The 24,224-nt window shown below is 55.5% G+C and overlaps 1 protein-coding gene across 7 annotated transcripts in view; it reads left to right on the forward strand.

Annotated features, from left to right (window-relative positions):
* The first annotated feature begins 4,417 nt into the window (after window positions 1-4,417).
* The window catches only part of GDPD5 (glycerophosphodiester phosphodiesterase domain containing 5), an 87,071-nt gene continuing 67,264 nt past the window's right edge, over window positions 4,418-24,224 (forward strand). For 5 of the 7 annotated variants that reach the window (XM_045038716.1, XM_019811795.2, XM_019811800.2 and 2 more), the window contains exon 1: window positions 4,496-4,554. The gene's annotated coding sequence lies outside the window, so the exon portion shown is untranslated. Of the gene's footprint in view, window positions 4,555-22,999; window positions 23,181-24,224 lie in introns of all 7 variants that reach the window. The other 2 variants (XM_045038714.1, XM_019811796.2) reach the window with 2 other exon arrangements.

Below are 24,224 nucleotides of genomic sequence, written 5' to 3' on the forward strand. Positions count from 1 at the left end.
CCTCGTTCTCCGTGCTGTCCCCTGCCGGCACCTAGCACAGTGCCTGCACATCATGGGTGCACCCTAATGACTTGTTGGAGGCAGATCTCGCAGGGTGTGCAGCCTTATACAACTTGGAGTTCCTGTTTAAGGAAAAGAATGCAGGGGCACCTAGGTGGCTCAGTCGGTTAAGCGTCCGACTTCGGCTCAGGTCGTGATCTCACGGGTCGTGGGTTCGAGCCCTGCGTCGGGCCCTGTGCTGTCATCCCAGAGCCTGGATCCTGCTTTGGATTCTGTGTCTCCCTCTCTCTGGCCCTCCCCCCTCTCAAAAATAAACATAAAAAAGAAAAAGAAAAAGAATGCAAAATTCCTACCGTACATGGAGGCACAAAAGTGAATCTTTGCCACAAGAATAAAAAGGAACGTGTGACAGAGCTGAAGCTGCAACAGGCCCACTGTTAATCCTCCTCTGGTCATATAAGGAGGATATGACCTCCTCTGGTCATATAAGGAGGATATAAGGAGGATGCCAGGCTCTGGGAGGGTGGGCACGAGACCGACAAGGTCAGCCTTCTCTGTCAGCCCCAGAGGCCCAGGTTCAGAGCCTTCCCCTGAGCCCTCGGTCACCCTCCCAGGCAAACTGCCATGACCATGAATCTGTCACGCTTTGTGGGCCTCTCTGGTGGCAAAAAGGCCGGATTCTCCCAGGTCAGGAGACTTCCTCCCCGCCCCCCACCGCCCCCCCCCCCCAGCCCCGGGGAGGGTAGCCAGAGAGCGAATGTGGGTGTCTGAGAACTATTTGCTGGTCACCTCCTGGTGACCTTGGGCCCTCTTCCCCCAGGCCTCAGAGGTGATGGGGGTCTGTTCTGAAAGCCTCCTTTTCATTCTGACATTCTGCTCATCTGAACCGCCTAGGAGGCTCCCTCAGCAGGGGCGGCCAGAGAACTGCTCTCTGAGAGCCTCATTCATTGCTCTATGTTGAGGTCTTACAAGGCCCGGCTCTACGCTCCGTGGGGTGCTGGTGGGTGGGGGCGCACTGCCACAGACATGCTCCCACAGCCCAGTGGGGCCAACTAGACACCAAATACATAATTACAGAGCCTTCAAGCCAAGAGATCTCGTACCGAAGGCAGACTTCCTGGGAGAGTCCAGGAAGGCTTCTCAGTGAGGAGACACTTGATTTGCGAGACGGAACATTCATTCAACGGTTACTCACTGAGCACCTGCTATGTGCTGGGCTCTGAAGATATAGCAGTAAAGAGGGCAGATGGGCATTTCCCCAGAGTTTCTTCTCTTCAGTTCAGCAGGGAAGTAGAAGTCACTCGGGAGAGAAAGGGAACACGGTACCCCAGGCAAGGACAATTGTGAGAGCAACCACAGGGAAGGGACAGACTGTATCCTGCTCATGGATAGAGCTGAGAGAAGTCTGGTACAAGGGGAGAGGAAAGTGATTGGAAGAGGAGGCTGGTGAGGCTGGGAGAGAGCAGTAATGGAGGCCTTGAAACACCGGACTAGATATTTAGGACCTGATCGTGCTGGCAACGGGGAGCCATATGAAGGTTCCGGGCAGTGGGAGAAGTCGAAGTTTTCTTAGCAAAAGTGCCCCCTCCCAGCCCTCCTGCCACATCCACCAATGCAAGCTTCCTGGAGACAACCTCCAAACTCCCAACCCCTGGGCTTGGCTAAGAGAGGGTGCTCCCCTGGACTTCAGCCTCGAGCTCACCCTCTTCCTTGTTCTTCCAACCAGACCCTAAGGCTGCTGCACTCTCAAGAGGGGATGGGCCAGAGCCTCAGGGTCCAGACCTCATTGAAGACTCCCAACCTTCACTGTGCAGGCCCATGGCATTTGCCTCCTGTGGCTTTTAACTGTTTTCGTGCTACCTGGTTTCCCTACAAAGCTCTCTTTCCCCTATCAATGCCTGGCTTAAAAACTTCCAGGCCACCCTTCTGACAACCAGTGAGTCCAGGCTGGGGCCTCGGAATAACCCTGCTGGGTTCAGGGTCATGAGCAAGACCCCAACAGAGTTCTTGGTCCTCAGAATAAAGTCTGAACTCCCTCCTGTCTGGCTCTGTCATGCTCTTCTCTTCCCGTCAGTTCTGCTGTTCCTTCCCTGGGAGCTGTCCAACCACTCTGAACTTGTCTTCAACAAAGGAATGTCCTCCCTAACCTCCACGGTTTTGCCCAGGCTGGCCTCTCTGCCCAGAGCACTGTCCATTCCCTGAGGTTCCCTCCTAATCTAGCTACCCCCTACTTCTGGCCTGAGCCTGCCTTTTACTCCCTCAGGGAAGCCTAGCCTAACCCTCCAGAATAGACCAGGGGTCCCCAGGAGTGTTCTTTCAGACTCCATGCCTTTACATATGCGGTTTCCTCTGCCAGGAATACCCTTCCTTCCATTTTTTGAAGTCTGGTGCCTGCCAGTCCCCGCCAAGTAGCAGCATCTTTATTTCCCTTTTACAGATGAGGAACCAGAGGCTCAGAAAGGTCAAGTAACCTGGTCACAGCCACACAGCTATGCCCTAGAAAGCGATAGTGATGGGTGGATAGAATCCTGTGCCAGCTATATGATCTTGAGAATATCACTTGGCCTCTCTGTGCTGTGGTGTCATCAGGGAAATGGGGCACCTATTGTGTGAGGCTTACTGAAAAGCCTTACTGTGCAGCCGCCATTCCTTTGCTCCCCAGGCCAATTAGTGACTTTTACATGACCCAGCAGCACATCAACCCTCATTCATTCATACATCAAAACCCTCTAACGTCTGCCCTGTGCCCTGCCCTGTGCAGTTGGCAGGGGACTCTTGGAAATAATCAGATAATCAGACACAGCTCCCCCGACCCAAGGCGCTGGGGGAGGGGAGGGCAGGGAGCCGAGGGCAGATGCTGCCTTACTCGAGGGGAGGGAGAGAGAGAAAGAGACAGAGAGATTGAGAGAGAGAGGAATTGAGACAGAGGGAGTGCGTGTGTATGATCCTCACACACTGCTCTTGATTTAGTGTATCTATAACTGGCAAGGACGCTCCTCCTCGAAGATGGGCGCTGGGAAGGGGAAAATGTTGAAGGAAGGAAGGAAAGAAGGAAGGGAGGGGGGGGAGGATGGAAGGGAGGAAGGAAGGAAGATAGGTAGGTAGGTAGATACGATCTTTATTTTCAAAAACATTTCTCACCGCTTTGTGAAATCTGAATGTTTCACGGATTCCAATGCTCACCTCCGCGCGCTGAGCCCTTGAACTGGGGAAGGGGGAAGAGTACTGTGGAGGCGGTGTCCCACCACCCCGGAGAGCTCCCCTATCCCTGGGGACTCCGCTATCCCCAAATACCTTACCTCACCTCCACCCTGCTTCTTTTCCTACCTCCTGACCCCCCACTCCCCAACACACTGCAGCCTCCGCGCCCCCATCCCACACACAGCAGTCATCACCTCTCCCTCCATCTGGGTCCCCAGGCGACTCTGTACCCCTTCCCACTCTTTAAAACCCCCCACCCCTCCATTGTCCTCTCCCCAGCCGCAAAGTCTCCACTGTCTGCCCCGCCCTCTTCGGGGTAGAGTACACGTTCCGCAGAGCTCCGCTCTTTTCCCATCTTCCCATTGGCTCCCGCTGTCCGACTGAGCGGGGCCGGAGGAGGGTCTCTGGGGCGCGCCCCGCCCCTTGCCAAAGGCCCGGCGGGGGCGGGGCCTCGCTTGACCCCGCCCCGCTCGGACGGAGCCGCGCCAGCTGGCGCTCTGGCGCTGGGCGGCGCTGCCTCGGCTGGGCTCGGCTCCGGCTCCGGCTCCGGCTCCGGCTGCAGCTCTTGTGGGGGTGGGCGGCGGGGATGACAGCAGCGGGGGTGGCTGCGGCTGCCGCGCAGGGCTGAGCGAGCCGCGAGCGAGCCGGGGGAAGAGGAGGAAGTGGAGCCGCGGCCCCGAGCTCCGGAGTCAGCCGACGCGCCGAGGTCCGCCCCATTTTGCAGAGCGAGCCGAGTCCGGACCTGGGAAGACTTCTCCGCCGGGCTTCGGCCGCCGCGGCTCTGCGCGTCCTCGCCTGCGCCCTGCCCCGCCTGCCCCAGCCCGGGGTTCTGTGCCGGGACGCTCCCAGCCCCGCGATCCGGGGCGTCGCGGCTGGGACGCCCTGAGCTCCCGACCCGATCCAGTGCCCTGGGGCGGGAAGCTCCTGGCCCACCGTACTGGTCTATGGTTGCGGGCTTGTACCCTGCCTTTCTGTAGTGTGTGTCGGAGCCCCCGGACCCGGGTTAAGGCGGGTGCCCACAGCCTCCCGACCGAGTGCAACGGAGCCCAGAAGCCCCCAGACTCTGGCTCCCGAGACCCAAACCTTCAGCTGCCTTCCGCCCGGTGCTTCGGACTTGGGACCGTGCGAACGCCCAGGAAACCCCGGCCCGGGTCCAAGCACCCCGTGAGGGGTCCCAAGCCTGCTGGGCAGTTGGACTGAGCCGGACCGAGCTGGTGCTGCGAGCCGAAGCTGTCACCTTTCTGCCGCCCCAGGCGAGGGCTCAGCGTTTGCCCCGAAGAAGGGATCACAGGCCACCCCACCACCACCACCCCTGCCCGGCGGCCGGCGAGAGCCGAGAGCCGAGAGCTGCAGGTGAGAGAGCCCCGGATGCCAGGCAAGGGCGGCCTTCGACCCCTACCGGGCAGTGCGGGGCCAGCTGCGGGCGTGTACCGGGCACTAGCTGGGGCTGGAGCTAGGAGAGGGCGCCTGGAAGGGAGAAAACGGGCACTTATTGAGCGCCCATTGTGTGCGGGTCCGCGCCCCACCCTTGCGCAAATGGTCCCTCATTTAAGGCTCACTACTATTCCACGAGATAAAAGGTGTTGTGCATTGTTATGGGCTCTTACAGATGGGGACGCAGAGGCTCAGCGGGGTTGAGTGACCCTGATGTTTTCACTCTGGGGGATGAGACTAGGGTGGAGAGGGAAAGAAGTGGAGAACGAAGAAAGGAAGTGGATAGCCGCCAGGCAGGAGGTGGCGGGGAGGGGTCAAAGCAGGGCCACTGGGGCATCCAAGAGCTGATCCTGAGGCTGGGGAGGTGGCTTCCCCTGGCCGCCTTCCCTCCCACTCCACGGCCAGGTCACGTCCCAGGAAAGGTGACCCAGAGTTGAGGGTAGAGATGGGAAGCTTCCCAGTTCCACAGCTTCCCTCCCTGTGGACCCCAGACCAGGGAGCAGTGGCCCCTGGCCCCTGTGTGCCAGGCTCTGGGGTCTCTAAGACACCATGGCATCCTGAGATGCTGCTTGCTTGTTGGGAAAACTCACTCTAGAGGTCCCCAAGTCAGAGCCCATCAGAGCTGGAAGAGGTGAGGGCTCTCAGCACTCACCAGCTCCCCTCCTTCACATTAGTAATGGGACATAGGAGGCTGGGGGCCTGGGGGGGGGGGTGCCAGTTGTCCTAGGGGCTAAAGTAAGTAAGTGCTTGAGGCAGCAGTACACTTAAGAAAATCTTCCCAGAGATCTTTCAAGGTATCTGCTCCCAGTTAGCATCTTCTGGGTGGGTGGCTGGGGTTTTCTCACCCCTGATGGGAGGTCAGGGTGACCACTTATGAGGCTGCTTTGAGAGTCTATGTGGTGGTTGCTGGGGCCCAAGACGAGCCAGCAGTCCCATAGCCTTTGGCCCAGACTGAAGGTCTGACCCCAGCTTCTCCTGGGCAAGGGAACCTGCCAGACACCTCTGGCCCAGAAGGGGAGGGGAGGGGAGGGGAGGGGCTTGCTTAGGGTCTCTAGGCTGGGGCTGCCAGGGCTAGGGGCACAGTCCCAGGTGTCTGGATTCCCAGGCAGGGGCTCCTTCTGTTGCCCCCTGGGGCCATGCAGAAAGAGGGGTGTTGTGAAAGATAGCTTGGCGTGAGCTCTGTAGGTTCTTGTTCTGAGTGGGGAGGGGGAGGGGACGTGGCCTTGGTCTGAGCCCTGTGGCCTTGGCTGGGAGTAGTTAACCCCTGCTGTGCCCAGCTTCCTGGTGTCTGGGGAAACCCCCTTGGAAAGCCCCTGGGAGGTGGAGGAGGGTGGAGAGGTCAGATGAAGGCTAGAAGCTCAGTCCCTGGGGGTGGAGGGGTTGGGGGGCACCGAAAGAGAGGGTCACAGAGGGGCTTGGCATCCCCCCCAACTCCCATCCATGGGGATTCAAATTCTCATTATAATCCCTACATCTAAACAAAGCTCCCCTTTGATGAGATAATTTCACACCTGTGATCTCATTTCATGGTGTGGTGGAAAGAACCTGGAACCTGGAGTATGAGGCAGGATGGGGGTTGGGGGGGCCACCTGGGACCTCTCAGATGCATGCATGTCTCCAAGCCTCACCTGTAAAATGGGGTCAAGGCAGGCTGTGTGTTACCTGCTCAGATAATGGGGCCATTACATCTGGCAAACTGTCAAGCGCTAAAGAGATTTTTGTGTTTGCCAGGACTGGGCTTGTTACTAATGGCTGCCATGTGGGGGAAACGGAGGCCCAGACAGATGAAGCCACATACTTGCCCAGGGCCTTGGAGTTTAATTCAGGAACTGAGCGTCAATTCATACCAGGTGCTCTGGAAGTTACCCAGATGGAAAAGGCAGTGGGAAGACTAGCTCCCAGTTGGGTGGGCTAAACAGCGCAGGCAGACAGCGCTAAGTCAGACCAGGTGGGCTGAATCTGCTCTGCTTCCCGCTGGGCACTTTACTCTGCGCCACATGCACTTTACTCAAAAGCACTGGCTTCCCTGTAAATTGGAATTTCGCTTTTACAAGGTTGTTGTGAGAATTAAATAAGATGCAAATATATACTGCTTGGCCAGATATCTATTTCCTTCTCTATAAAGAAAGGAAGCTTGAATTTTGACCAGGAAAATTCTCAGATCTGCCTTAGATTAGAAGGTAGGCTACTGTTGCAGGCTCACAGACTAGGGTTTGCTCAGCTGGGACTCCTGTATGGGTCATGCTCCCCTGGCTGCTTCCCTGTTCCACAGCCCTCCGGAATCTGCTTCGAGACCCTGGCTAGGGGCTCCGGATTCTGACCTCCCACCCCCACCCCAGGGCTGTTGGCTTCTGGGGTTGGGAGGAGCTGGTGTTCTTTCCCTCTGGCCCCTTGTCTGGCCTTCCTAGGCACAAAGGTGCAGTGAATAATTTATGGCTCCCCTCATGAAATGGGAGGCAGGCTCAGGGAAATTGCTCTGTGCTCAGCTGAACTTCTGAATCCTACCAGAGCAGGTGGGTGGTTCCTATCAGTGCTATTAGACATCTTGGATATGGAGGGAGGGGACAGCACGGGAAGAAAGTGACCTATCATCAACCATGGCTCTTTTCCTGTTGGGGGTGGGAGCAAGATAGACCTGCAGGAAACAATGAAAAGCAAGCTAGGTGTGCTAGGATCCAGTCGTGGGCCTCTGATTCCAAATGAGTGCTAGGGGCTGGCAGGGAGAGGCTTTGAGGCTGGAGTAACCCAGAAGGCTTCAGAAGGCTCTGTGGGCTGGGACAAGAGGCAGTTTGCTATAGTGAGTAGGGGTCTTGACATCAGTTCAAAATTGAATCCTGGCTGTGCCACGTACTGTGAGACAGCGAGTGAGACACCATCCTGCCAGGCTTCTGTTTCGTCCTCTGTAAAATCAGAGACCAGAGACGTTATGGGTGACTGTGAGGTGATATATGTAAAGCACATGGTACGATGGGTACTTGGTAGAAGGGTGCTTCATTGTGAACTTGAAGCATGGGGTGGGCTAGTAGCAGGGCGGATGGGATGGTGTAGAAGGCAGAGAGGTGGGGAGAACTCTGGAGTAGTAATACTGGGGTTTGTGGGGTCAGTGAGGCATGTGGGAAAAAAGGGATGGGTGGCCAGATGGTAGAAGGCCTTGAATGCCCGACAAACTTCACACTTCAGAAAGCATATGGAGTCCTCACTGAGAACCCTCTGTGGCTCTTTCTTGACTGTAAAAGGAAGACCAGGCCCCTTTGTTGTGCATTCAAGGCCTTGCCCACCGCAGCCGCTGCACAGACCTCTGGCTTGTTGTTTCTCACAGTCTCCCGAACCTGTCACGTGCTGCCCTCTGCTTATGGGGTTCCTCTCAGCATCCCTACCATCCCTGCTTCTCTGCTCACCTCCCCATTTGTGTAGGCCTAACTCAGGTCATAAATTCCCCCCAGAAACATTCCTGGATTACCTAACCCTCCGGTCACATCTCCTCTGAATTTGTAACACTTCACAGTAATAGTAATAAATAATACCTACCGCTGCATCCCATTCTACAGTCAGTGAAATGTGCCTGCATACTCATTTAATAATGCTATGCTGGTGATATTAACAGTAGCTAATGCCCTTGAGTACTTCTGAACCGCTGTGCCAAGTACTTTGTAGATACTCTCATTCACAACTCTGGGAAGTAGCTCCTGTTATCACCCAGAAACTGGGGCTCAGAGAGGTATGCCGTCGTCTTGTTCAAGGTCGCACAGCTAGACAGTGGGGAGTGAGGAATCAAGCTCCTATCAGTGGCTGAACAGGCCGCCTGTCTCCTCCACTCTACCTGAGTACCTCGAGAGCATACTTTGCATATAAAAAGCCCGGAAAGAAACTTTCTTCTCAAAGCTAAGGAAGGGCCAGGTATCCAGACCCTGGCTATGCGACTTGAGGTGAATCAGCCCCCCTCGGTGGTCCTGTTTTGCCATGTCTGTGGTGAGTGGGGTGGTGTCCGAGCCCCCGGAGCCGCAGCCTTCTGCAGTGTCCTCTGTGACTCTAGAAGGTGGAGGAGGAGACCACAGTAATCAGGGCCAGAGGATGTGGTATGACGGGCAGCTGTGATTTCTGGCCTGGCCACCGTCTGGGCCAGCAGGCTCTGTTTGCTCCACTGAAGGGGGTGGCGGCCTGAGCTGCTGGCAGCATGGTCATTAGCTGGGCAGAGAAGACCCTGTGATTGGGAGCCGACCGGGCCAGGCCAGGTTGGCAGGGCTGGGGCCCGGCTGGCCCAGCCACAGTGGGGTCATTGGCAGGGCACCTCCTTCTCTCCTTCCTTCGCAGCCTCCCAGGTGGTAGCAAGTCCTCACTGGGCACCAGAACTTTGTAGGCCGAGGCCGGCCCTTCTTCCTGTTGTGGTGGTCATGGGGGTAGAGCAGCGAGGATTCTAGCCACGCCTGAAGATGCCTCCTCCTAGAAGCTTCCACGACTCCTCCCAAGCAGGCAGAATCTAAGCCTCCTTCTGGGCAGATCCACACGCTCACTCGCTGACTGTGGTCTGTGGAGAGGGGTTGTGTGGGCCCGCTTCCCTCGCCAGCCTGTCAGAACTAGATTCTCGGCCACCCCGGTCCTCCCCTCCTGACCGAGTGCCTGGCACAAAGCAGCGTTCCCCTGGTTGGCAGTTCAAGCTGCCCCTTGGGCAAGCCGCTCAACCTTTGTACCTCTGCGTCCTTCCCTGTAACGTGAGGCTGATAATAATAGTGTTGGGGGGGTTCAGTGAGATGAGAGGGGTGAGGTGCCCGGCCAGACCCGGCACACAGGCAGGTACTCTGTCGGCCTGAGACCACTTGCCTGTCCCCTCGGCAGCCCCGTGAGGGAGTGGCTCGGGAAGAAGCTGGTTAAAGGGTCCAGCCAGTGGTGCCAGGCGGGAGGGTGTGCCAGGCGGCAGGGAGACTTGCCGGAGGAGGACACTTTGCTGCCTGAGGAGGACTCTGTCAGAGTTCTGCGATTCCCATGCCTTCCCAGGGAGCAGGCAGCTGTCAGACACGTGTGGCTCGGAGCTAAGTTCCGGGCACGGGGCAGCACCAGGGTATCTGGGGACCTGATTCTTCTCAGGCTTCAGCAGCGGGAATGGCCCAATTGGGAGGGGCCGTCTGAGTTCAGGTAGGAGATGCCCGGCAGAAAGTGAGTCCTTCTTAAAGGGAAGCAGTGTTCATTTGGTCTCTCTGTCTGGTTGTCCATGTGTATGTTTCTCTCTCAATCTCATACAGACACATGCGCAATGTAGTTTGAGGGGCGCCTGGTGGCTCAGTTGGTTGAGCGCCCAACTGTTCATTTTGGCTCAGGTCATGATCTCGTGGTTCGTGAGGTCGCGTCCCAAGTTGGGCTCTGCACTGACAGCGTGGAGCCTGCTCAGGATTCTCTCTCTCTCTCTCTCTCTCTCTCTCTCTCTCTCTCTCCCCTCCCTCCTCCCTCCCCCTCCCTCCCCCTCCCTCTCCCCTCCCTCTCCCCTCCCTCTCCCCTCCCTCTCCCCTCCCTCTCTGTCTCTCCCCCTCCCTCTCTCCCCCTCCCTCTCTCCCCCTCCCTCTCTCCATTTCTCTGCCTCCCTCTCTCCCTCTGTCTCCCTCTCTCCCTCTGTCTCCCTCTCTCCCTCTGTCTCCCTCTCTCCCTCTCTCCCTCTCTCCCTCTGTCTCCCTCCCTCTCTCTCTCCCTCCCTCTCTCTCTCTCTCCCTCCCTCTCTCTCTCCCTCCCTCTCTCTCTCCCTCCCCCTTCACCCTCTCCCATTCTCTCACTCTCAAATAAATATTTTCAAATAAATAAACAAAAAAACCCAAAATGTAGTTTGATTGGAGATTTTGGTCCATGGCGGGGAAAACAGACATTAAACAAGTAAGCACACAGATACAAAACTTCCAGATTGTGAAGAGTGAGCTCCTGGAGTGGGGCCAGTCCCATCAACGTTTAGGGATGGTGATACAGAGTCATGCTGAGACCACAGCCGAGTGCACATACTTATTAGACATGTGACTTGGGCAAGTGATTTAATCTCTATGGGCCACAGTTTCCCTGTCTGTAAAATGGTGACAATTATAGCATCTGGTGCATAAGGTTGTAGTGAGGAGTAAATGAATTATACATGCAAAGCACTCAGAAAATACCTAGCACACAATAAGCCCTCGATGCACGCCAGCTGTCATTAGCTCTGTCTCCAGCACCTAGCACGGAGTTTGGCAGAGAGCCGGTGCTCAGGAAGGGCCTATGGAATGAGTCCCAGGCTAAGGGCAGCTGCTCTGTGTAATGAATGGATGGCCTGGTAGGGAGGGGAGGGTTCAGAAGCAGCGACAACACCGCATGTGACAGAATGTGGCAGGGAAGGCGTGGGGGGTGGGGGGTGCGGCTGGGGTTGTCCAGTGCTGGGTGAGGAGGGTGTCAGGAAAGGCTTCCTGCAGGTAGTGTTCCCAGAGCTGAGTGTGAAGATCTCATTTAACACACACATGTGCGTCTGCTGGACCCCACAGGTTTCCCTCTCCCCCCCCCCCCCAACCACACGCTGTCTCACCATCTGTGACATTGTGCTGTGAGGGCACGAGGGAGGCAGGTAGGGAGGAAATGTGGGCTGAGGTCTGAGAGTCTCAGCCCTTCCCAGGCCTGGGACCAAATCTCCTAGAGAAAAGAACAACCAGGCCTTGCTCGCACCCAGTAGAGGTGTCTTCCAGCATTGATCCTGTAGCTTTTAGGTTTTTAAATAAGTGGACTCGGTTAAAAAAAAAAATGCTGTGAAGAATTTGTCTCATCCTCGCACCCAAGAGGCTCCAAGAGAAAGTTTTCTTCCACTGACAAGAGCCAGGATCCCCAAGTATCTTGAAGGAGTTTGCCTCTGAGACACCCTGAAGTCAGAGATCCCTTGCTGCCTGCATTTGTGGTTGGCTGTGGGGCCTTGGGGACGTGACCTCATCCGTTGTGTTTTGCCCATTTTTGTGTCCCTCTTGTAAAATAGGCTCAGAGTAATAAACCTTTCTCCAAGAGGCGGGTAGGGAGCCTTTAGGGTAGAAGATGCTCTAGTGGGCACATCTGGGCCCATGACTCTCAAATTTTTCTGCACACTAGAATCGTTAGGGAACTTTTTTTTTCTTCCTTTTTTTTTTTAACATTTATTTATTTTTGAGACAGAGACAGAGCATGAATGGGGGAGGGTCAGAGAGAGAGGGAGACACAGAATCCGAAGCAGGCTCCAGGCTCTGAGCTGTCAGCACAGAGCCCGATGCGGGGCTCGAACTCACGGACCGCGAGATCATGTCCTGAGCCAAAGTCGGACGCTCAACCGACTGAGCCACCCAGGTGCCCCAAGAATCGTTAGGGAACTTTTAATAGTCCTGCCTGGGCCGACAACCAAGGCCTCAGCAGTTTTTAAAGCTTCCTAGGTGATGTCAGCTCCCCAGGATTGACAACCACCCACCACCCTCTGTGGGATGCATCTTCAGTCTCCTCAGGATGATACCTGCACAGCCCCATGATAAGGAGCGCATTGCTTCCAGGCTGCTCCCTCCTTTGGGGTACCGCTCTTCCCGGGACCTCCCCGCCTGGAGAAACAGGGGAGTGGAAAGACTTTGCAGTCTGAGAAGCCTGGGTTCCAACCCTCCTCTGCTGCCTAGCTGGGTGTCTTCTCTGAGCCTCGGTGTCCTCATTTGAAAATAGGAATAGCAATCATCTTTCTCTGAAATGGCTGTGGAGACCACACGAGGCCATGCACAGAAAGCGTCAGCACTGGTGCAGCAGAAGGTCACAGACAGTGGCAGAGCAGGGCTACACCTAGACTCTGGACTCCCCCCCCCCCCCCCACCTTGGTGCTCTTTCCTACTGCTGCCACCTCGGAGACCAGGTCTCTTAGATGGAGGCTGGTATGGGGAGGGATCGACACCCTGTCTTGGAGCCCTTTCCTGCCCCCCTTCTGTAAGAGATAAGATAAGGCAGCAGGCATTTTGTTTTGCTGGGATTTGTTTTAATGGCCAAAGCATCGGGCCCTCCTTCACAATGAAGCTTTGTCTGAATCTGCTTGTTTTTCCAACCTGGACACCCGTTGGCACCGCCCGCTTGGGGCCCCGTCCCACCTGGGAGAACGGAAGAATGTGAGATTTTTTTTTTTTTTCCCTTCCATCTAGGGGAGGGTATGGGGGAGACATTGAAGGCCTCTGTCTGGCCCTCACCAATAACTGACCCCGTTTAAGTCAGCTGCCTCTGTTGGAAGCCAGTTCAATGAAATTATTTCAAGGCAGTTACCAGCATGGGTTTTGCCGGCGGAAAAGCTTGCATTTGAGTCCTGTCTTGGTCACTCCCCGGCAGTATGACCCTGGGTGAGTCATTTCAGCTTTTTGAGCCCCAGTTTTCTCTTCTGTAAAATGCATGAATAGGATGCACTTCGTGGGCTGTTGTGAGAAGTAAATGAAGTGCTTAGTGTATGAAGCTTAGTGCCTGCTGTATACACTCAGGAACCGTCGTCGATTGTCCTCCATAAGAGCTGAACTCTGCCTCCTGCTCCTTCCTTCCCTGGTCTGGTCCTGCCCTGGCCTCCAGCCTGCTCCGTGTGCTGGGCCAGGCCCAGGCCGAGACAACAGAGGCCTGTGTATATAGTAACAGTAACGGCACCCCTGTAAACTGCTCTGCTTTAATCATTTGTTCCATGGTTATTTAGAAGAGATTCCGAGGGCTGTTTGGGGAGAAGGCTGCAGAAAGGGGGTCATTGGTGGTGGTAGTGCTTGATCTCCGAGCCTGCTCTGGCTCAGCCAGAGAGAGAGTATCAGCCCAAGATGAACTGCTCCGGCAATAAATAGGGGTGTGGCAAACCAACAAAGGAGTGTGCAGCACCCAGAGCTCACAGCCCCTGGGAGCCATTCAGGACTGAAGGGGGCTGAAGTTGCAAGGGGAGGAAGTGGTCAGTGATATGGACCAGGGCCGTGGCCTGCAGTAAAGGGAACCGGTCAGCTCAGGAGACCCTGGGGGGAGAAACCTCAACTCTCTCTCTTCCTTCCTCCAGTCTCCCACTGGGGCTTCCCACTGGGTGAACCTAACCAGAATCCCGTGGCACGGAGCCCAAGGCAGTCCACTAAGATCAGCCTTCCGGGCCCCCAGCAGGGCGGGGAGTGGACCCAGAGTGGCAAACAGGACGTATTCCTCACTCCATCGATCAACAGCCGTGGAGTCTGGTAGCCACCCGCCTTAGGAATCAGTTGAAGGATCATCTCTTGTTACTTGGGCATATCCCTTATGAAGGGGGTGTTGGCCCCTACACCGGAGACAAACCAAAGCATTCCAGTGCCTTAGTACCCCTTGGAGATTGGTGCCCAGGCCCCTGCCCACCGAGCCTGCCACTGTGTCCAGTTCCATCCCCATGGGTCCTGAGAGGACCTGGCTCTGAGTTTTCTCCAGCCCGATCACCCGAACGACCTGTGTCTCTGTCCCTCTTTGTCAGGCAGTGTGGGGTAGTGGTTAGAACACAGGCTCCAAAACCAAACTTTCTCCTAAAATCCTGACTCTGCCATAGAGGCGGGGGAACTAGACAATGTGCCCCTAGTCTCTTGGGCCTTGATTTCCTCATCTATGAAATGGGGATAACGGAGAGTACTCAGAGGGTTGTTGTGATGAGCAAATGAGCGAACAAATGTGAAGTACCAGGAATAGTCCCTGGCGAGCAGGGAGCAGCCAGCAAATGACAGCCTTTACCGTGATCACAAATAATATAGTGGGAGCCCAGAACTCACAGCGTGGCTGGACCATCAGTACGGGGCAGGGACTGTCACCACCCTCAGTCTAGACTCTGTTCCAGTGACAAGGTTATAATAGTGTCGTGCAGCCTTGCCACACTGCGGACCCTCACCTGTCAGCCATCTGCCCCTCCCCTGCCCCAGTCCTCTGCTGCAAACCATGTCCTGGGAGAAATGGCTTCTCGTTCTGTCAAGCCTCAGTTTCCCCATCTGTGGACTGGGGTAAGTACTCACAGGGCTGGGGCCGTGACATGCAAAGTGCTGAGTGTGGCTGGAGGAGTCAGGCTTCTCCTCCACCCTGTTGCCGCACAGAAGTCAGGGACCCAAGAGGCCAGCCTTGGTCCACATCTCATCCCCCAAATCGGGCTGTGGGTAGCTTCCAGAGTGGCCTTGCCAGGGAGAGCCTAATCTGTGGAGTGAGGCAAAGGTTATGGGTAGGTTGGTGTCAGGTGAGCTCAGGTGGCTCTGGGGTAGCCACTTTACATGCTGTCCTTAGAGCTGGGCGGCCAATAGTGGCTCTGACATCAGCCTTTAATACCCAGAATGAGCCACACCACCCGGAGCTCAGGTGGCTCTAGAGAGCCTATGTAGACCAGGTGAGAGGAGTGTGGGGCCACGCAGACCTGGGACAGATGATGCAGGGGGTGCTGGGCCAACACTACAAGGCCCTGTGAAGGGGTGCCTGGGTGTGGGATCTGGGGAGAGCGTGAGGTTCCTGCCAAGCAGGGCGCTGGAGGCATGGGCAGATGGAAAATCTGTCGGGGTCCATTGCATGGAAAGCACCCATGAGGCCCCCAGCGATGGTATCTTGGGGGCAGCTGGGCAGACCTAGAACACAGAGCCCTTTCTTTGCAGCTGGCCACCTCTGAGCACTCCCTCGCCTCCCTGACGGGAATGCTGTGCATCACCCATAACACACCCCTGGGCCTCCCTGACGGGAATGCTGTGCATCACCCATAACACACCCCTGGGCGTCTGAGGAGGCTCGGGCATAGAGGCCCAAGGTGGGTGTGGCAATGAGGGGAGGTGTGCAGGTTTCCAAGTCAGTCCTGGCTTTGAAGCCCAGCTCTGCCTCTCTTGACCAGAACTTTGAAGACACTGGGCAGGTCACTTAACCTCTCTGAGCCTCACTTGCTCACCTGTAAAATGAGGGCCGTAGCACTTCCCTTCCAGATCTGTTTCGAAGCGAAAATGACGTGACGGAGGAGATTGCATCTTCTACTTTAGAGGAGACTCCACAGTCATCCTCATCCTGCTGTCTTTGTCCCTTTTTAATGCTGCCTCAGGAAGTTCTTTCTTGTGTTCAACTGAGATCCATTGTGCTGTAACTAGAACCTCCTCCCTGTTGAGGGCTCTGCAGAGGCCCCTAGGGCTCTGCAGAGGCCCGAGTCCGTGCTCTATACAAATGTGCCCCATCAGTGCCTGCCCTGAGGCTGCGTGTTGGTGTTCACCCTGTGGCTTGGGGGCTGAGCTGTCAATGGCCAGCGCCTCCTGACCACCGTGCAGTGGGGGTGGGTGCATCATCCTGACTGTTCACACTACTCTTCCTTTCTGTGCTCAATCCATGTTCCCAAAGGGATGACTCTGGGGCAGTGGAGAGAGCCCTGAGCTGGGCCTAGAAGGCCTGGGTCCTGGTACCCACTTGGCCCGTCTTGCTGTGTGGCCTGAAGCCAGTTAGCAGCCTCTCTGGGCCACAGCGAGGATGTCTGTGCCTGGGGCTCAGCTCTCTCCGGTGAAGATGTATGCGGTTCTGCCTAAAGACCATTTTCCTCCCTCTCCCCGACCTGGGCCCCAGCCAACCTGGGAAGCCAGCAGATTAGGGTCCTGCTGGTGGCCGGTGGTGGTAAGAGCCGAGTCCACTCTCCGACCAGGGCTCCCAAGGGCAGGCAGTGATTTCAAGGTTAGATGGGGGATTTCTGGTGGATGGGGTAAGTACCCTCCTCTTCGGGGATTCTGAGAGCCTGAATCTCTTCCTACCCACCCCACTGCACTTACCCAGCTAAAGGTCAGTCACATTTCTTGAGTCCCACCTTGGAGAATATCTTTTCCCACATGAAGTCTGCTTTAATCCCTCATGGTGTGGGGGGAACCCGAGGCTCAGAGAGATGAGGAGACTGGCCCCGAGGCCCCACAGCCTGTCTGCGGGGAGTGGTGAAGGAGCCTGGAGCTCCTGATTCTGCGGAGCCCCCGTGGCAGAATGTGCCCTCTAGGCCTCATGTGCCCTCTAGGTCCTTGGCAGGGTGGAGCGCAGGGGAGCCAGGTGGTCTGAGCAAGGCTGTTTGCAGCCTGGGATGGGGCTCTGGGAAGAAGTTGGCCAAGGAACGGAGGAGGCAGAGTGGTTAGGAGCCCGGGAGCCCTGAGTTCTGAATGCCCCTGTGAACTTCAGCGTTTGGTTTCACAAAGGAATCAAGACTCAGTTCTTGTTGGCTTTGGACACCTAATAGTTTGCCTTTATAAAGCACTTTGATATCCACAATGTCACTGAATCCTCACGGCAATCAGTGAGAGGCAGCGTGGGACTCGTCTGGGAGGGCAGGAGAGGGTGAGCTCTGGAATCTGACAAACCCAGGTTTAAATTCCAGCTCCCACCAACTCTCTGCCTTCGAGCAAGTGAGTAACCAGCTGAGCCTCAGTTTGCTTATCTGTGGAAGGGACAGTCATTCCCCGCAACAAATAGCAACGGCTGTCTTGCTGGCTGTGCACACTGGGTGAGATAAAGTCTATGACCACTGGCCCAGTGCCTGGTGCAATATAGTAGTTTTCGTGATATTTATCATCAGCCCCACTTTATAGATGGGAAAATGGAGGCTCAGAGAAGGAAGGTGATTTGCCTGAGGTCACACAGTGATCTAGCTTGGTCCTCCAGACTTCCTGTGTGTGGCTTTTTCCTCCAGCACTTCCCTTTCTGTCCTCAAGTGACCCGACACCTCGTTTATCCAGTCTTCAACGTGTGATGCTGTCTGCTGCTGTCTGATGAGGCCCTGAGTATACCCTCCCCCGCCCAACTGCCTACCAGCACTTGCCTGGCACGCAGCGGGCACTTTAAAAATGTTTGTCCTGTGCATGACTATCTTGATAAGTTTGTATAAAAATGTAAGTGTTTTTCCAGGCAGCCAAGGCTTGTGTCCCTAAAGCTTCCTTCTCCCTCATCCCCTTTAAAAACAACCCTTTCATAGTTTGGTTTGGAAACCTTGTGAAAAGGATTGATCACTTCCTTTCCCTGCACAATGCCGACATGGTTAACCTCTCCGGGAAGGGCCTTGCAAGCACTCACTGTGGTGCTGGGAGCACTGAACCCTGCTGGCCCTGAGCCGAGTGACCCTGGGCTGCTGCGCCTGCTGGACTGCCGTAGGGTCTGCTTTTGCAGGTTTCTGGCTCTTCTCACCTTGACCTTCATTCTGCTGCCTCCAGCAGTCCACCACCTTTCTTCCCTCGCGTGCCATGTGTCTTTCCTGATTTACTGCTTCTACCAGTTAGGGTAGGGGCTAAGAAATGGGACAACCGAACTTATTGGAATTGGTTTGTTCGTTCATTCAACAGCCATTGTTGATTCTGGGTCTTGCTAGGGATTCCATCCATCCATCCATCCGTCCGTCCTGTTGGAGGACTTCTGCAGTGGCTTGTGATCAGTCAAGACATGACCACACCCTCCTGGCAGTGCACGCAGGGAAATAATGATGTGTACATAGCAAATGCCAGTACAGGACCTACAGTTTATGATCTGCCTCTGAGTGCATTACCACACCGAGTCTTTACAACAGCCCTGAGAATGGCTTTAGCCCGGTTCTGCGGATGATAAAAGCAAAGCTCAGCAAGATGAGGTCTCCTGCCCAGTAGCCAGCAGTGAGCACGGAACTGCAGTGGGAACTCAGGTCTCCCGCCTGGCCTGTCACCTGTTCCCTCTCCTCCGTCCTCCATCTGTAAGCTGTATGATGCCCCATTCATTTTCTGCTTCTGTCACAAAAGATCACTGGTGATGGCTTAGGCCGGACCTGTGCCTCTGTACAATGGTCAGCACGAGGAAATGTGGCCTTGGCTGTACGCCAGACACAAACACCCTTTCAGCGCGCATACCTCGGCCTGCAGTGGACCTGCTCACACCATCCAGTCCACACTTCCCAAACTGCTCTGAGGAGCCCTAGTTCCCGGCAACGGTAAGTGTCCCGGGACGCATGAGCATACAAATTCGAGAAATGCTAGGTCACATAAATCGAAACAGGACTTCTCAGGGCTTTTAATGTGTTGATGTAAATTAGTCTCCCAACAGGTGGTGCGGTACGCAGCCAGCCTTTCCCAACTCCCAGGCTTGCTTCAGCATGCAACTCCTTTGTCACCAAGCAGGGTCTGGGACTAATAGCCTAGAGAGAACACTTTGGGAAGAGCCAGATCAGCAAAGCCGTACTTTCTCATTTTGTACCGGAAGCCTCCAGCTAGAGCTTCTTTCTTGCCCGCGGCTGTTTGCATTTTGAAAGAGGATCACAGGGAACATGGTTTAGCCCCAGGACAGAATTGATAATAATGGCGGAGGTTCAGGCAGCGGGAGGAAGTGCAAGGTGGAGATATTTTTATTCATTCGTCCACCACGCGACCATATCTCAGACATCTACTGTGTGCCAGGCACAGAGCCAGCATTTGGAAATGCCAAGATGCGTCTGACTAAGAACCTTCCATTTCATTTCCCCGTGCCCACGAAGGGTTTTTAAAGAAAGACAAATACAAGCCTTATAAGGAATAAGTGGTTCTTCTGAACTGTTCAGGGTCTTTGTGGTGGGTGGGTGTGTGAAGTTCATTTCGTCGGGGGCTTTAGTCCCGGGTCCTGAGGGGTGTGAGTGAGCCAGTTCCAGGAACAGTTACCCTGGGCAGAGTGAACAGATGTTGTCAGGGAGGTCAGGAGTGTGGGGAGGCTCAGAGGAGGCAAGGAGGGAGGGAGTGGGCAAGGGCAGCTGGGAGATCTTGAGTGAGGCTCTGCAAAGAAGCACAGAGGTTATAGTGGGAGGTGCGGGGGTGGGCAAGCATCCTGGGAAGACAGGAGCCTGAGCAAAGGTATAAAGGTGGCAACGGGTGGGTTACGTCTTTGGGGTGCTGTAAGGAGCCAGGGTGGTGGGGGAAGAGGGAGGAAAGGCGGTTTGTTAGAGATGGGGCTGGAGAAGCTACCTGAGGCAGATCATGAGGGTCCGAACAGCAGCAGAGTATGTCGCATTCATCCCAGCGTGTCTGGCACCCGGCGGTGCCCAGTTTGTGGACTGGCCAGACTCTTCTACTGCGGGACCTTGAACAAGGGGTTCCCCCTCTCTGGACCTTGAGGGGCTCGTGCTCATGTCAGTCAACGTCACCTAGCACTTCCCCTCCAGCCTTGAAGGACTCTCAGGGATTCTTGATGTGTGTGCAGGGCAAGACCCAGAGCATTTCCCCTCTAGCCCGAGGTCCGCTGGGCTGCCCTAGCTGGGCAGGGGCCAGAGGCTCCCTGGACAGGGGGCAGCCCGTTGGCCGGGGCGGAGGTCAAGCTGGCTCTGCTGCTGGAATTCACTCCTCGCTGTCTTTCTTCAGCAGTTGGGCACTGGGCTCAGGATGAAGTGCCTCGGTGTCCTCATTGCTTGCTGGCTCTTCTAAGGCTCCAGGCTGTAACTGGGGGGTACGGGGAGTCGAGCCAGCCTGTGGTTGCGGGTTGTGTACCTGAAGCTGTTTGGTGCAGGGTAGGAAGTTCTGCTTCTTCCTTCTTTGGGAAAATGGGTAAGTTACTTAACCCCTGAGCCTCAGTTTCCTCATCTGTAAAATGGGAATCATAGTAATTTCCACACTGACCTTTTGTGAAGATTCATTGAGCTGTAGTCTGTGAAAGTGTGTAGGAAACTAACTTATCCCACACATGTGGAAACCAGTCTTGTAAATAACGTTTATTTGCCCACTATAATCTCCCAGGCCTCTGGCCCACTCACTCCTTTCCTGGAAGTGCTCCCTGGGCACCGCATACCATTTTCCATGCAAGTTTCTCCTGCTGAGTACATTTTATCCAGGCCAAAGCCATAGGAGCCCATGAATTATGTACAAGGAGCACATGTAGGCCAGGGCTGTGTTTACACTCCAGTGTCTGCGTGCATTCCAATAGGAGGAGAGACAGCACCGCCCGTCCTGTCTGCTGGGGGCTGGACCAGATACCGCCCCCTCCCCAGCTGCTTCCCAGACGCCTGCAGGGCGTTGGGTCCTGGTCTCTAGGGAAGGGTGGGGAACACATGTGAGGAACTCCCCCCTCCCCAGCTTACCTGTCCTGTTCACAGGGCTGGGGTCCAACAGGGCCTGCTCACCTACAGGCCTGTGTCCTTGGGTAGCTGGCGGGGAGGGGAGTGGTTGGGGCCCGTGGGCAGAACAAGACAGTCACCCTCCCCCCCCCCCCATCCCCTCCACTTCCCAGTTGGTGCCAGGACGTGTCAGTCGGGACGACTCAGATCTCTGGTGGTGGGGATGCTGCTTTATTTCAGCAGGGCTTAGTTGCTTGCTCTCGGGGGGCCTACACCTTGTCACGCAGAATCCTTGGTCACAGCCACTGTGCCCGTGATGAGGCGCAGGGGGACAGGACTGGGCTCTGCCCAGCATCTCTTCTCCCAGAGTTCTGAGGGTCCCTCTCAATGCCCTTGTTCCTGAGAGGCTCCCAGATGGTGTCCCGGCCCCAGCAGGGGGGCTCCCGGCAGACAGCTGGACTCAGCCAGCACCCAGAGGGATCACAGATGCTGGCTCTGCTTGGGCTGGCACGGGGGCAGGGCGGAGGGGGCCGGCAGGGGGAAGGATATCATGGAACGGGAACGTAAACTTAAGCAGTCTATTGAAAGAAGAGCCAGTAAACATAAGCAGCAGTTCTCCCGCATCTTAAAAAGGCCTGACACACCCCGGTGTCTGTCCAGCTCCGTGCAGTGCTCGTGCAACCTTAGATCTGTGACACGGCCTCGTCTGTAAAATGCTGACGACAAGGCCAACCTCACGAGGCTACCGTAAGGTCAGATCAAAACACCCAGCAGGTAGGACATCCAGGAAGGTGCCGGGCACATAGTAGGCCACCGATTTTCAGGGAGGATGTAATTATAGCCCAGAGCAAAGAAATCAGGACTTTGGAGGCATGATGTGGTGTCTAAGCAGGAGAAAGAAAACTTCTGTTCAGCTCCTTGGAAAGGTCAGTGCAGCTTAGACGTGTTCTCACACCGATGACCCCAGCAGAGGAGCTTCTGGGTCAGCAGGTGTGGGGGACCTTCCTGTTGGGACAGGCGATGCTCTGCAGCCAGGCAGCCCTGGGTGTGAGGTGTGATTCTGCATATTTACCAGTGGCCCAGGGTGAGTCCCCACTCTCCCCGTCCCCGTAAAAGGGAGCTCATGGATACCTAACTCTCAGGGTTGTGAGACTCTGGTGAGAAATGCCCTATAAAACTCTACTGGGGAAAAAAAGCACAAGTGACACATAGTGGGTGCTTGGGGGCTCTGCAGGAGGGTGGCCTGGGGTGCAGGCCAGTGGCCCAGGGCAGAGAACCCAGCCTCACCTTCCTTTCCGGCCTCAGGGCTATGCTCTGCAGCCCCCCTCATGCAGGCCTCAGGCTTCAGGAAGGTCAAGGGCCGCCTGACACCTCCTTGTGGTCACGATTGACCCCCAGGCCTGCACCACGGGGCTGACAGAGCTGACCGGCAGCTGGCAAGGAACTAGGCCCCTGCTCAGCTAAGAATAGAAGGCTTTGTGTGATTTAAGTAGCAGCCGGATCGCATCAGGCCTCCCAGCCTGGCCCAGGGGGCTTATTAAGCGGGATCTGGGGCCATTGTGGGTCCTCCTGGGTGGAGGAGGGAGAAGGTGGGTGAAGGGTGCTGGGGCCACCACGGGCTTCCCCAGGACTTCTCTCTTGTTTCCACATGATGATGACTTGATTTTTTTTCCATCAGTGAGGCTCATTGCTCCTCCCGTCTTGTCCCTGGGGCTGGCTAGGGAGCATCACCCAGTGTTCCTGGGGGAAAAAGCTCTCTGGGAAGTGTTCAAACAAACAAACTGGCCTCTGAGAGGAGCAAACAGATCCACGAAAATGGCTTTGTCTTCAAGGAGAGAGCTGTCGATGGTGGCCATTTATTGAGTGCCTACTGTATGCCAGACCCTGCTGGGCTCTGTGTTTGTGCCTGTGCCTCATCAACCCTCAGAGGGGTGCGGCTGGGAGGTGTCTTCATGGACATCATACGGATGATGTCCAGCTAGTACTTGGCAGAGCTGAGATTGGAACCAAGGACTGTCCCACCTCGTTCCTTCTGGGGGCAAAAGATTCCTGAGTCGGGGGAGAGGTGAGAGTCTCAATTACTGGAGAAAGCCCTAGGCATGGAGGACTTGTCTTGGTGCACTGAATTGTGCTTTACTTTTTTTTTTTTTAATTTTTATTTTAATGATTATTTTTGAGAGAGAGAGAGAGAGAAAGAGAGAGAGAGCACAAGCAGGGAAGGGGCAGAGAGAAACGGAGACACAGAATCCCAAGCAGGCTCTAGGCTCTGAGCTGTCAGCACAGAGCCCCGTCGCGGGGCTCGAACTCATGAACTGTGAGATCATAGTCTGAGCTGAAGTCCTATGCTTAACTGACTGAGCCGCCCAGGTGCCGCGAATTGTGCTTTCCTTCATGTTACTCCAGGACTGGATTGGGAAGAGGAATTGTGATCCTGTCACAAACAGAGTAGGTGCAGGCACCTGTTTGTGGAGTTGGAACAAAACCAGATCCCATTGGGGCTCAGATTCCCCTTCTGTGAAGTGGACAGAAGCTGCTTGGGGCAGGATCACGAGGCCACCGCACCAGATTCCTGGACTTTTGAACAGTGAGTGTCCTCGTCCCCCTCTCTGCAGGTCCTTGGTGCCTCCCACCTCCCTCTCCCCTCAGAGATTATTGCCAGTGTGAGAACTGGGAGGAATCCTGGGTCACCCTTCGGTTGTACAGATGGGAAGACCGTGCCCCAGAAGGATAGGGGTCATGAAGCAAGTGGGCTGGGAGCACATAGTAGGTATTTAAGAAATCCCTTCTTTCTTCCAGTGCCTGCTCCCCTTTGGGCACTGCTTTGGTGTGCAGATCTGAAGGGCTGTTGTGGGCTGGGGGGCGGAGTCAGCCAGATCCTAGGAGAGAAGGAGGGAAGCAGGGGCCAAAGGTGCGAGCCTGTAGTGCCCCAGAACCATCTGCACTTACCCAAATCCTGCCCAACTCAAAGTCCCCCCCTTCTGTGGAGCCTGCCTGGACTCCCCTCCCTAAAGCCCTTGTAATCTCCCTCTCTACCCCAAGAGTGGGGGATTTTTTTTTTAGCTGTGCTAAAATACACATGACTTAAAATTTACCATCTTAATAATTTTTTTTAAGTTTATTTTGAGAGAGAGAGAGTGAGCGAGCAGGGGAGGGGCAGACAGAGGAGAGAGAGAGAATCCCAAGCAGGCTCCATGCTGCCAGTGCAGAGCCCGACATGGGGCTCAAACCCATAAACCATGAGATCATGACCTGAACCAAAATCAAGGCTTGGACACTTCACCAACTAAACCACCCAGGCCCCCCAGCATCTTAATAACTTTCAAGGGTACAGCTTAGTAGTGTTCACTTTGTTCACATTGTTGCACAACAGATCTCCAGAACTTTTCAACTAGCAAGACTGAAATACCCAGGAAACTGCCACTCTCCCTTCCGCCCCCACCCCCCAGCCCCCAGCCCCCAGCCCCTGGCAACCTGCATCCCACTAGGAATTTGACTACTCTAAATACCTCATATACGTGAGATCACGCTGTGTTTGTCTTTTTGCAACTGGCTTATTTCACTCGGCGTAATGTCCTCATGGTTTGTCCATGTTGTAGCATGTGACAAGGTTTCCTTCCCTTTTTAGCGG

This window comes from Felis catus, chromosome D1 (genome assembly GCF_018350175.1).
Source record: "Felis catus isolate Fca126 chromosome D1, F.catus_Fca126_mat1.0, whole genome shotgun sequence".
Lineage (NCBI taxonomy): Eukaryota > Metazoa > Chordata > Mammalia > Carnivora > Felidae > Felis > Felis catus.